Source organism: Coregonus clupeaformis, chromosome 34, assembly GCF_020615455.1.
Source record: "Coregonus clupeaformis isolate EN_2021a chromosome 34, ASM2061545v1, whole genome shotgun sequence".
In the NCBI taxonomy this organism is placed as follows: Eukaryota; Metazoa; Chordata; class Actinopteri; order Salmoniformes; family Salmonidae; genus Coregonus; species Coregonus clupeaformis.
Window position 1 is genome coordinate 36,111,997 of NC_059225.1, and position 12,576 is coordinate 36,124,572.

General features: G+C 48.6%; 2 long non-coding RNA genes across 2 annotated transcripts; one reads left to right on the top strand and one right to left on the bottom strand.

Moving 5' to 3' along the window:
• The first annotated feature begins 1,108 nt into the window (after window positions 1-1,108).
• On the top strand, window positions 1,109-2,112 carry LOC121550065. The gene is made up of 2 exons (XR_005996902.1): window positions 1,109-1,232; window positions 1,343-2,112. It is a non-coding gene; the product is annotated as an uncharacterized LOC121550065 (long non-coding RNA).
• Window positions 1,749-2,622, bottom strand: LOC121550066. Its single transcript, XR_005996903.2, has 2 exons — window positions 2,129-2,622; window positions 1,749-1,997 (listed from the first exon to the last, which is right to left on the bottom strand). It is a non-coding gene; the product is annotated as an uncharacterized LOC121550066 (long non-coding RNA).
• Between the last annotated feature and the right edge of the window lie 9,954 nt (window positions 2,623-12,576).

Genomic DNA, 12,576 nt, shown 5'->3' on the forward strand with positions numbered 1-12,576 from the left:
AGAAAATCACATTGTAGGATTTTTAATGAATTTATTTGCAAATTATGGTGGAAAATAAGTATTTGGTCAATAACAAAAGTTTCTCAATACTTTGTTATATACCCTTTGTTGGCAATGACACAGGTCAAACGTTTTCTGTAAGTCTTCACAAGGTTTTCACACACTGTTGCTGGTATTTTGGCCCATTCCTCCATGCAGATCTCCTCTAGAGCAGTGATGTTTTGGGGCTGTCGCTGGGCAACACGGACTTTCAACTCCCTCCAAAGATTTTCTATGGGGTTGAGATCTGGGCCCGTATCTCTAAAGAATTTTTGTGCAAAAAGTGGCTCCTAGCGGCCAAATTCTAAGAAAATTCTCAGAGGCATGACGTTTTCTTAGAATTTCCCCTAAAAGTGACACGAAAATCCCAGTTAATATAAAAGCTATTCCTCAAGAGTCCTAGCGCTTAAAAGGGCTCCTAAGGCGAGATCTGCTAAGAGCAGGGAAGAGGACTTTTAGTGGCTTAGGAGTTACCCTAAGCAGCTGCACAAAATGGCCAACAGAGGAGGTAGGAGAGATGTCCTGCAAACACTGGATGACAGGGAATTATTGAGACGCTACAGATTGGATCGTGCAGGAATCATGTTTGTGGTGGATCTCCTTAGAGATGCAATTACTTCACCAACTCGACGCCACAACGCTATTACACCGGAGAAGAAAGTAATCACAACCCTGAGGTATTTGGCAACAGGGAAAATGCAACAATGCAGCAGTGATGACTTGGGTCTGTCCCAATCCTCCGTCAGCAGAGTCATCACCCAAACACTGACAGCTTTGTCACAACCTAATATTGTGACACAATTTGTTTCATTCCCCGCTGGATGCCCGCACTTTACACACACATAAAAGGGCATTTATGGACATTGCAGGATTCCCTGGCGTTGTGGGTGTAATTGATGGAACACATGTGAGAATAATTGCGCCATCAGAGGACGAGGCTGTCTTTGTTAACAGGAAGAATTTCCACAGCATCAATGTGCAAATAGTGTTCAATGCGGCCTGGAAGATTTTGGACATTGTGGCTAAATGGCCAGGCTCCACACATGATGCGAGAATGCTCTCCGACAGCTTTTTGAGAGACGCTATGTGCCAGCTAATTGCCACTTGTTAGGGGACAGTGGCTACCCATGCAAACCATGGCTCCTTACACCTTACCTCCAGCCACGCCAAGGGCCCCAACTAAACTATAACAGGTAAGCCAAACAATACAAAAATCATGGAAATGAAATGCAAGCAATATGTTAGAGCATCCAAGTAGTGCAATATTTCCATCAAATAATTAAAGGTCTGTATTCTATTGTAGGGCCCACAAGACAACAAGAGCGGTGGTGGAGCGTGGCATAGGCCAGCTTAAGAGGCGCTTTCATGTTCTCCACGGAGAGGTGCGGCTGAGGCCTGAAAAAGTCAGCAAACTCATCATAGCCTGTGCAATATTACACAATATTTGCAAGGTTAGACAGATTGCAGAACCTCTGGAGGATGGCGATGAGGATGAGGATGGAGACAACGATGAGGATGGTGGTGAAGAAGATATTCACATTCCACAGGGGAACCTAGCCCAGAGTGGACTGCCTTACAGGGCAAACTTCACAAATTTACATTTCAGGCAAGCTGTAGCCCCATGTCATTTGAGAACTTGTGATGGTATTAAGAACTACCACAGTTTTACTGCACATCACCTGCAACTGTTAAATGCAAGACACAGAACACAATCTCTAAATGGTTTATTTTTTAGGTGTTCAATTTTAAGGCGGTAGTACTCCTCCTGAAGGGAAAGGACTTTTTTTTGTTGTTCAAACACATCAATTGTGAGTTGCAATCTTCTCTCCTGCAGGGATGCTGACGGAGCAGGTGCTGCGGATGGGAATGGTGTTTGATCCGCCGGGCTATCCTGAGTAGCAGCTGCAGATGGTTCAGGCGGCAAACTTGATGGGCCCGGTTCTTGTGATGGCTCCATGCTACAGAAATACATAGGCCTAGTTTAATTATTGTTTTGATTAAATTAATTTAATACAATGAGCATGGATAACACATGAAATGGCTTCTGCAATGAATAAACACTGTTGATATGAATAACCCTGTGTCCTACCTTTGCTGCATTTCAAGGGCCTGCATCATTGACGTGTCAATGCCTGTTGGCAGCCCGGTGACACTGACCTCAGAGTGTCCCAGGACTTGAAAGACAGTGTCGGCCACCTGGGACAGCCGCTTTGCAGGTGGTCCACCCCCTAGAAAGAAACAGTCAATGAACACAGTACTTAGGCATGTAAATTAACTTTGCCAGCAGGAGCAAATTGCCAGATTATGTGGTAGGCCATAGTATTTTGCTCACCTGTGAGTGAGGATTCCCGCTTGTGTGCTGCAATCTCATCTTTTGCCTTGGACTGCAGCACATACCACCTTTTCTCACAATCGTCGCCTGTCCGCACCACCAGTGGAAAAGAGGCATTGATTGTTTGGGATATTGTGTCCCAGGCGCGCCTCTTGCCTTGGCTAGTGACAGTTGGGCCAAATTTTCCTCGTAACATACCTTTATGTTCGTTCACCAACTGGGCCAGCAACAAACCTTGCTCCTCAGTCCAGTTCGGCCTGCGATTCCTTTTTTTCTCCATTTTCTGTGTTTGTAGGATATTTGTTAACAAGCCTTCATAAATAGACCAGCCAGCAATCACAGACATTGTTAAAAGCTGAGCTGTGTTACCCTCGTTAAGTTCACACTGAGTTGTAACGTTGCAATTTCTACTTCATTAAGGACAGCCCCTTGAGATAGGCCATCTTGTTTTCAATGGGGTCCATATGGAAGTGAAAGTACAAAATATGCCAGCTAGGATATTAATTTGAGCAAATGAGACACAAATCATTATTTGAACAGGGTGTAATGAGCTTAAGTTTTCACATATTTTAGATTCTAATGTTAGGCTATAACCCCTACAGCTTACTATTCATTTTCCAGATATTTTCTTGAATGTGAAATATTATTTACAATTATAGTCTGCATAAGATTAGAGTGTATAATTATGTTTATTGATTAGAGGGTACATCCTTTGCTCATTATCACCAAAAGTTCATTTTCATCAAACTTGTAGGATCAACCAATCACGGCTTTTGAAATGATGACTCATACCTAGCAACGGGGTCAACCACACCTCCTCACTAAGATAGGATTTTTCATCCATTCCTGGCCCAGAGTTCACTGAAAATGTTCTGGAATCACTTCTAAGCTAAAACTCCTGGCAAGGAATTTTTAGGTTAAGTTAGGAGCTCTCTGAGAGGATTCTCAGAATCTTTAAGGATACGGGCCCTGGAGACTGGCTAGGCCACTCCAGGACCTTGAAATGCTTCTTGCGAAGCCACTCCTTCGTTGCCCGGGCGGTGTGTTTGGGATCATTGTCATGCTGAAAGACCCAGCCACGTTTCATCTTCAATGCCCTTGCTGATGGAAGGAGGTTTTCACTCAAAATCACACGATACATGGCCCCATTCATTCTTTCCTTTACACGGATCAGTCGTCCTGGTCCCTTTGCAGAAAAACAGCCCCAAAGCATGATGTTTCCACCCCCATGCTTCACAGTAGGTATGGTGTTCTTTGGATACAACTCAGCATTCTTTGTCCTCCAAACACGACAAGTTCTATTTTGGTTTCATCTGACCATATGACATATGACATTCTCCCAATCCTCTTCTGGATCATCCAAATGCACTCTAGTAAACTTCAGACGGGCCTGGACATGTACTGGCTTAAGCAGGGGGGACACGTCTGGCACTGCAGGATTTGTGTCCCTGGCGGCGTAGTGTGTTACTGATGGTAGGCTTTGTTACTTTGGTCCCAGCTCTCTGCAGGTCATTCACTAGGTCCCCCCGTGTGGTTCTGGGATTTTTGCTCACCGTTCTTGTGATCATTTTGACCCCACGGGGTGAGATTTTGCTTGGAGCCCCAGATCGAGGGAGATTATCAGTGGTCTTGTATGTCTTCCATTTCCTAATAATTGCTCCCACAGTTGATTTCTTCAAACCAAGCTGCTTACCTATTGCAGATTCAGTCTTCCCAGCCTGGTGCAGGTCTACAATTTTGTTTCTGGTGTCCTTTGACAGCTCTTTGGTCTTGGCCATAGTGGAGTTTGGAGTGTGACTGTTTGAGGTTGTGGACAGGTGTCTTTTATACTGATAACAAGTTCAAACAGGTGCCATTAATACAGGTAACGAGTGGAGGACAGAGGAGCCTCTTCAAGAAGAAGTTACAGGTCTGTGAGAGCCAGAAATCTTGCTTGTTTGTAGGTAACCAAATACTTATTTTCCACCATAATTTGCAAATAAATTCATAAAAAATCCTACAATGTGATTTTCTCAATGTTTTTTCCTCAATTTGTCTGTCATAGTTGACGTGTACCTATGATGAAAATTACAGGCCTCTCTCATCTTTTTAAGTGGGAGAACTTGCACAATTGGTGGCTGACTAAATACTTTTTTTCCCCACTGTATTTAGATTGTAGGTAGGTATTGTAGTTTGGTATTATAGGTAGCTTACTCAGGTAGTTATTGTAGGTAATTATTGTAGGTAAGTATTGTATTCGGCGGACCCCGGCGAAGCACGAGGCTAGCTTACCCACTACTTGGACCAACAAAGCTAGCTAGCTAGCTAGCGGGCAGCTACTGGTAACTTTTAGCAACTGTGGTTAGTTGTTTCCAATGTTATTTCATGCTTAAGAGTACCTGTGATTGAGCCAGCTAGCTGCCACCATTCAGCTGTTTTTCTAACCTCATTATCCGAGGCACTAACAGTCTGCTGTAGTTTACAACAATTCTAATTTCTAAAGTGGAAGTTGGGAGAGTTTTATTCGGGTGGTTCAGTGAAACAATTATAGTTTCTGAGGTGGAAGTTGTGAGAGTTATATATATATATATTTTTTTTTTTGGTGAGGGAGGCCTGCTCTCTCCTTTCCCAGATGTTTAGTTCATTTCATTCCGATCTCCTCTGCATTATTGTAGCCATCTGCTGCAGCCTGTCAACTATGCCTCTGCCTATCCCTGTTCTCTCCTCTCCGCACAGGCTACACAAACGCCTCACACCGCGTGGCTGCTGCCTCTCTAACCTGGTGGTCCCTGCACGCACCCCACACCTGGAGTTCCAGGTCTCAGGCAGCCTCTGGAACTGCCGTTCTCCTGCCAACAAAGCTGACTTCATCCCAGCCTATGCTAACCTCCAGTCCCTCGACTTCCTGGCGCTGACGGAAACATGGATTACCACTGAAAACACTGCTACTCCTACTGCTCTCTCCTCGTCTGACCATGTGTTCTCGCATACCCCGAGAGCATCTGGTCAGAGGGGTGGTGGCACAGGAATCCTCATCTCTCCCAAGTGGTCATTCTCAATTTTTCCCCTAACCCATCTGTCTATCTCCTCATTTGAATTCCACGCTGTCACAGTCACTAGCCCATTTAAGCTTAATATCCTTGTCATCTATCGCCCTCCAGGTTCCCTTGGAGAGTTCATCAATGAGCTTGACGCCTTGATAAGTTCCTTTCCTGAGGATGGCTCACCCTTCACAGTTTTGGGGGATTTCAACCTCCCTACGTCTACATTTGACTCATTTCTCTCTGCCTCCTTCTTTCCACTCCTCTCCTCTTTTGACCTCACCCTCTCACCATCCCCCCCTACTCACAAGGCAGGCAATATGCTTGACTTCATCTTTACTAGATGTTGCTCTTCTACTAATCTCACTGCAACTCCCCTCCATGTCTCCGACCACTACTTTGTATCCTTTTCTCTCTCGCTCTCCTCCAACACTACTCACTCTGCCCCTATACAGATGGTAACGCGCCGCCGCAACCTTCGCTCTCTCTCTCCCACTACTCTCTCCTCTTCCATCCTATCATCTCTTCCCTCTGCTCAATCCTTCTCCCTCCAATCTCCTGATTCTGCCTCCTCAACCCTTCTCTCCTCCCTTTCTGCATCCTTTGACTCCCTGTGTCCCCTATCCTCCCGGCCGGCTCGGTCCTCCCCTCCAGCCCCGTGGCTTGATGACTCATTGCGAGCTCACAGAACAGAGCTCCGGGCAGCTGAGCGGAAATGGAAGAAAACTAAACTCCCTGCCGACCTGGCATCTTTTCACTCCCTCCTCTCTACATTTTCTTCATCTGTTTCTGCTGCTAAGGCCACCTTCTACCACTCTAAATTCCAAGCATCTGCCTCTAACCCTAGGAAGCTCTTTGCCACATTTTCCTCCCTCCTGAATCCCCCCTCTAGAAGGACAAGGGCAGAGGAGACTGAGTTAGCTTTAGCAGTGCGGAGAGCCTCCGTGACACAGAGAATAGCAGTCTCAGTTGAACCACTTTGAAAAGAAGGTTGACGACATCCGATCGCCGTTTGTTAAGTCTAATGACACTGCTGGTCCTGCTCACACTGCCCTACCCTATGCTTTGACTTCTTTCTCCCCTCTCTCTCCAGATAAATTCTTGTGACTAGTGACTGCAGGCCGCCCAACAACCTGCCCGCTTGACCCCATCCCCTCCTCTCTTCTCCAGACCATCTCCGGTGACCTTCTCCCCTACCTCACCTTCGCTGATCAACTCATCCTTGACCGCTGGCCATGTCCCTTCCGTCTTCAAGAGAGCGAGAGTTGCACCCCTTCTCAAAAAACCAACACTCGATCCCACTGATGTCAACAACTACAGACCAGTATCCCTTCTTTCTTTTCTTTCCAAAACTATTGAGCGTGCAGTCTTTAGCCAACTCTCTTGCTATCTCTCTCAGAATGACCTCCTTGATCCAAACCAGTCAGGTTTCAGGACTGGTCATTCAACTGAGACTGCTATTCTCTGTGTCACGGAGGCTCTCCGCACTGCTAAAGCTAACTCAGTCTCCTCTGCCCTTGTCCTTCTAGACCTGTCTGCTGCCTTTGATACTGTGAACCATCAGATCCTCCTCTCCACCCTCTCCGAGCTGGGCATCTCCGGCGCGGCTCACTCCTGGATTGCGTCCTACCTGACCGGTCGCTCCTACCAAGTGGCGTGGCGAGAAGCTGTCTCCGCACCACGTGCTCTCACCACTGGTGTCCCCCAGGGCTCAGTTCTAGGCCCTCTCCTTTTCTCCCTATACACCAAGTCACTTGGCTCTGTCATATCCTCACATGGCCTCTCCTATCATTGCTACGCTGACGATACAGAACTAATCTTCTCCTTTCCCCCTTCTGATAACCAGGTGGCGAATCGCATCTCTGCATGTCTGGCCGACATATCAGTATGGATGACGGATCACCACCTCAAGCTGAACCCTGGCAAGACGGAGCTGCTCTTCCTCCCGGGAAGGACTGCCCGTTCCATGATCTCGCCATCACGGTTGACAACTCCGTTGTGTCCTCCTCCCAGAGTGCGAAGAGCCTTGGCGTGACCCTGGACAACACCCTGTCGTTCTCCGCTAACATCAAGGCGGTGACCCGATCCTGCAGGTTCATGCTCTACAACATTCGGAGAGTACGACCCTGCCTTACACAGGAAGCGGCACAGGTCCTAATCCAGGCACTTGTCATCTCCCGTCTGGATTACTGCAACTCGCTGTTGGCTGGGCTCCCTGCCTGTGCCATTAAATCCCTACAACTCATCCAGAATGCCGCAGCCCGTCTGGTGTTCAACCTTCCCAAGTTCTCTCACGTCACCCCCCTCCTCCGCACACTCCACTGGCTTCCAGTTGAAGCTCGCATCCGTTACAAGACCATGGTGCTTGCCTATGGAGCAGTGAGGGGAACGGCACCTCCGTACCTTCAGGCTCTGATCAGTCCCTACACCCAAACGAGGGCATTGCGTTCATCCACCTCTGGCCTGCTGGCTCCCCTTCCTCTGCGGAAGCATAGTTCCCGCTCAGCCCAGTCAAAACTGTTCGCTGCTCTGGCACCCCAATGGTGGAACAAGCTCCCTCACGACGCCAGGACAGCGGAGTCACTCACCACAATTTATACATTTATAACATACCCATACAAAACGTTTTTATAACAAAAAAGTCACTGGTTTTTAACAACATTGTACCACCACATCTTAACATACACCATCATCTATTTCACAGTTGAACTATCAGCACGTCAAAACCATTTTCCAACCTACTGACATTTCCCCCATTCTCAATTTATGGTACTTGGTAACATAATTTTTATGGCTTATAAACACAGGGTATTGGTGTTCAACCTGCGCCTGACCCCTGTTCCTTTGCAGGGGACCGCAGCGAACTAAAACCACTATACATCAGTAAACCTAACACATCAATATCCCACAACTGCCTACCAATAACTACCTTCTAGGACTTACCTATCTGACCAGCCCTAGTCCCCCTTTCCACCGCTCTATGGCGGCATGGTGACCCCACTTCCTCTCCTCCCTCCTTATCCTCCCTCTCAAATCTCCCTCCACTCTCCTCACTATTCCCTCCACCCCACAGTTTGCCCCTGACTTTACCAAACCTTGCCTAGCATCCCACAGCCCTTGTTTTAAGAAGGCTGATCAGCCACAACAAAAAACGTTCCCTACTTACCCCTCCTGCTCTCCCTATTCCTCTCTCCACCCTCGCCCATGTTAAAACAAAATCCCCCTTAACTCTACCTAGTCAACACTGTGCCCTGGCCCACACTACTCCTGCGAAAGCACAGTCCCAGTACATGTGGCGTATCGTCTCCTCCCCAACGCAAGTTGGTCTCGGACACTGAGGGGATCGTGCCAAACTATGCCGGTACATGATGGATCTTACCGGCAAGCACTTGTGGAGGCTTAACCAATTTAGATCCTTTAGGCGGTTGTCCAAAACCCGCACCTGTATGTTCTCCCAGACCACAGCAGGGGTACCCACCACAGGGGCCGCACAAACACTACGTCTAACCTCCTCGTACAGGTGTCTGTGATCCAGGTGTCTGTGACTTCAACCTCTGGATGCGCACGCAGCCACTTCGCCGCATGGCTGAAGTGCCACGGCAGCTGTTCAGCCCGAGGACCCGTGTTGGAACACACCATTACACTTCTCGCCTGGTATGAGAAGAACACCCACAGAAAATAACCGGAGGAATGAATCACCGGATTAGCGAGCTCATTCAACAAAAACGAAACAAAAATAGAGTCCAGCTTGAGTGGGAAATGTGGGACTCCGCTCCCACCCTCCCCGATGGTTGAGAGCATGCGAGCCCTGGCGACATACTCATACCTGCCCCCCCACATGAACTTAAACAAGCCATACTAGCCCCCTCATGCTCGCTGGCAATGGATAAATGTATGCCAAATACAGACGGGAAGGCAGTACATCCACCTTCAGGACCAGGACCTTGCCCAAGAAAGACAAAGATCTGGCCTTCCACATTGCCAGCTTCCTCTGCACCACAGCAACCCTCATGTTGCAGTTCAGTGTCGCAGAGCCGGAGGTCTCAAAGTGGACCCCAAGAATCCTCAGGGCCCCATTACAGAAAGATAGTCCACCGGGCACGTCCGTCCTGCCCCACCATCTGCCAAAATACTTAACCTCGCCAAGTCGTCTGTTAAGGACCGCTCCCGACGCGCGGGTGAAGTCTCCAATTATGGCCAGAGACCTTAGCAGGCACGAGTCCTTGCAAAAAAGCAAGGTGGTGTCATCGGCATACTGTGTCACCTTAACATGCAAACCGCCGCTCCCAGGGACAAGCAAACCCTCCACCCCTGCGTCAGCTCTAATAGCACGCCAGGGGCTCCATATAGAGCACGAAAAGGAGTGCCGAGAGCGGGCATCCCTGCCTGACCCCTGAGGAGTGGCCAAACACGTCACCCAGATGGCTGTTTATGCTCACCCTCTACCCACATACAAAATCTTGATCCACTTTATAAAGCGATCACTAAACCCTAACCTACCTAACACTCTGAAAAGAAAAACCCTACTGACGCGATCGAAAGCCTTTGCCTGATCAAGTGCCGCTACCATTAGAGGCAGTCTTCTATCCTCAACCCAGGCGATGGAGTCCCTGATCAGTTGGAGGTTCCACCTAATGGAACGGCCTTCCACCCCACACGTTTGATCCTCATGGACAACATAGGGAAGGGCTGTGCGCAAACGGTCTGCCATGACCTTAGCTAGTATTTTATAATCTACGCACAACATGGTCAACGGCCGCCAGTTGCTAAGGTCTGCGGTGTCTCCCTTCTTGTAGAGGAGGGACAGCACACCTACAGCCATTGACCTGCCCGGAACTCCAGTCTCGAGAACGGCCGTCAGGACTTCGAGTACCACCGGTCCAAGCATACCCCAAAATTTGAGGTAAAACTCAGTCGGCAGCCCATCCATCCCAGGCACCTTCCCTTTCCACATCCTCTTGAGGGCACTCTCCACCTCCTCTAGTGTTATCGGGGCCTCCACCGCCTTTGTAATGTCCTCCGGCACACGCTGGGACAAATGTTCTAAGAACACGGTACCCTGCTCTTCCTCTACTACCCTCTCCTGGAAAAACCTCTGGAAATGGTCAGTTGCCACCCTGACCATCTGTGCCAGCTCCCTGACTATCCTACCCTGTCTATCCCTCACCCCGTAAAAAACCTGTCTTTCCTGCTTTTCCCTAACTGATTTAAAAAACACTGCAGAGCAGGTCTCATTCTGCTCTATGAACTCGGAGTGTGCACGCTGCAGGAAAGCACGGGCCTTCCGCTCATGCACCTCCCTGAGTTGAGCCTTTAGGCTGGTTGCACGCTCAACATCCATCGAGCTCCCGAGGTTGCCTGCCTCGTACTCGAGCTCAAGTAAAGCTGTTCCACCTCCCTTCTCTCACCTTCCTGTTACAAAACCCACTAATAAAACCCTAATCCTGACTTTGGCTATCTCCCACCACTCCAACACCCCTCCGCACATAGGACGGACACCCTCAAGCCCCCGAAAAAAAACGGAAAAAGTGTTGATGAAAGCTCGCTCCTCCAGGATATCCCGGTCGAGCTTCCAGTACCCCCTACCGAAAAGGCAGACAGGTGCTTTGACCCTAAAACAAACCCTGTCGTGGTCCGAGAAAAACACAGGCAACAACCGCCCAGACAAAAGCCCCAGGGATTTGGGTAGGAAGACGTAGTCCAGCCTCCTCACAAAACCCGGGAGTTACGCCACGTGGGGCCTGCCAGCGCCGGAGTAGTATTAAGGCCGCCATCCACCAGGCCATGGCTTGCCATAAGTCCGGTGATGGCCCCTACACTACCATCTGCTACCCCTCCTAAATCTACATTAAAATCCCCTCCCACTACCAAAACCCTGTTTGTGGCACACAGGGCTGCCAGAAGCTCCACCATCTCCCTTCTCTCTGGCACCGTCTGTGGCCCGTATACCCCTATAACCCTTAGTCTAAAATCCCCTAATACTATGTCCACCCCCAATACCCTCCCCTGCATCGCTACGTATGTTCCTTCCACCTTCACCTCCCTTGTGCCAAACAAAATCCCAACCCCTGCTGAGTGTACTCCCCCCACACTCCACACTGACTTCCCTTTAACCCACTCTTTTAAAAATTGTTCCACATCCCCCCCATCTCTCAAATGCACCTCCTGCAAAAAGCAAAAAGTAAAACTTATGTTGGACAACCAACTAAAAACGGCCCTTCTTTTTATGTTGTCATTTTAATGTTTGCCATTTTCCCAAACTAATAGAAAAAACAGCCCTATACAATAGTCATGCACTTACTCTGTCCGGTTGGTACCTGTCCTCATCAGACAGGGATGCTACTCCCAGAAAATGCCCTGAGACTCCCCATCTCCAGCAGGCTTCACCATCACCCTGGTCTCCAGGTCTACGTCCACCTGGATGAGTTGGATCGATGAGCCCGTCAACGACGGGGGGGGATCACCTCCTCTGCACTGTGTATCTCCCCCATCGCTTATCTCCCTTTCAAGCTGACTGACCTAGCTGTCAAGCCATTCCAAATGTTCTCCTTCTCCACCAAAATATTTTCTTTACACCCTATAGTCAAATAACAGTTCTTCCTGCACCGGAATGTCTCGTTGGGCAATGAAAAGGATGACGTTCCACACTTTGCCATCTTCTTCAAGTTGCTGAAGCTGACCCTTTATGTTGCTTCTCTTTCTGGAGTGGTTGATCCTCCGTCCAATTGTGTCCTTCTCTGGGTGGCAAGGGCAGGGCACAGTCTTGGCCTCTATGTAGCACGTTTTCCCTGATGCATCCTTGTAGAAGTAAAGGTACCCCATCTTGTCTTCCTCTGTTGCTGCCAAAAGTTATTTCCCCTGCTTCCCTAAGAGTGGGAGACCGTGGTAGTCACAGACGACTTCCCCTTTAGCAAATGTCCGTGTCGTCATGACCTTTCATCCTTTGACAGGGTCACTGGCAATGTACAGTCCTTTCCACTTCTGGGACTTCACCAGCTTCATAATTGCCTTGTATTTTGTTGTCAGTGTTGCTTGAAGGTTGCCAGTAACGAAGGACATCCTCCACCTTCACTTTGTTCTTCTCCCAGTTCTGCCATTTAATGTATATCTCTACTTGACTGGCAGTGGGTTCTCTTCTGGGGAAGTGAGCTGTAACAACGCAAAGACAAACATAAATGTGTTATT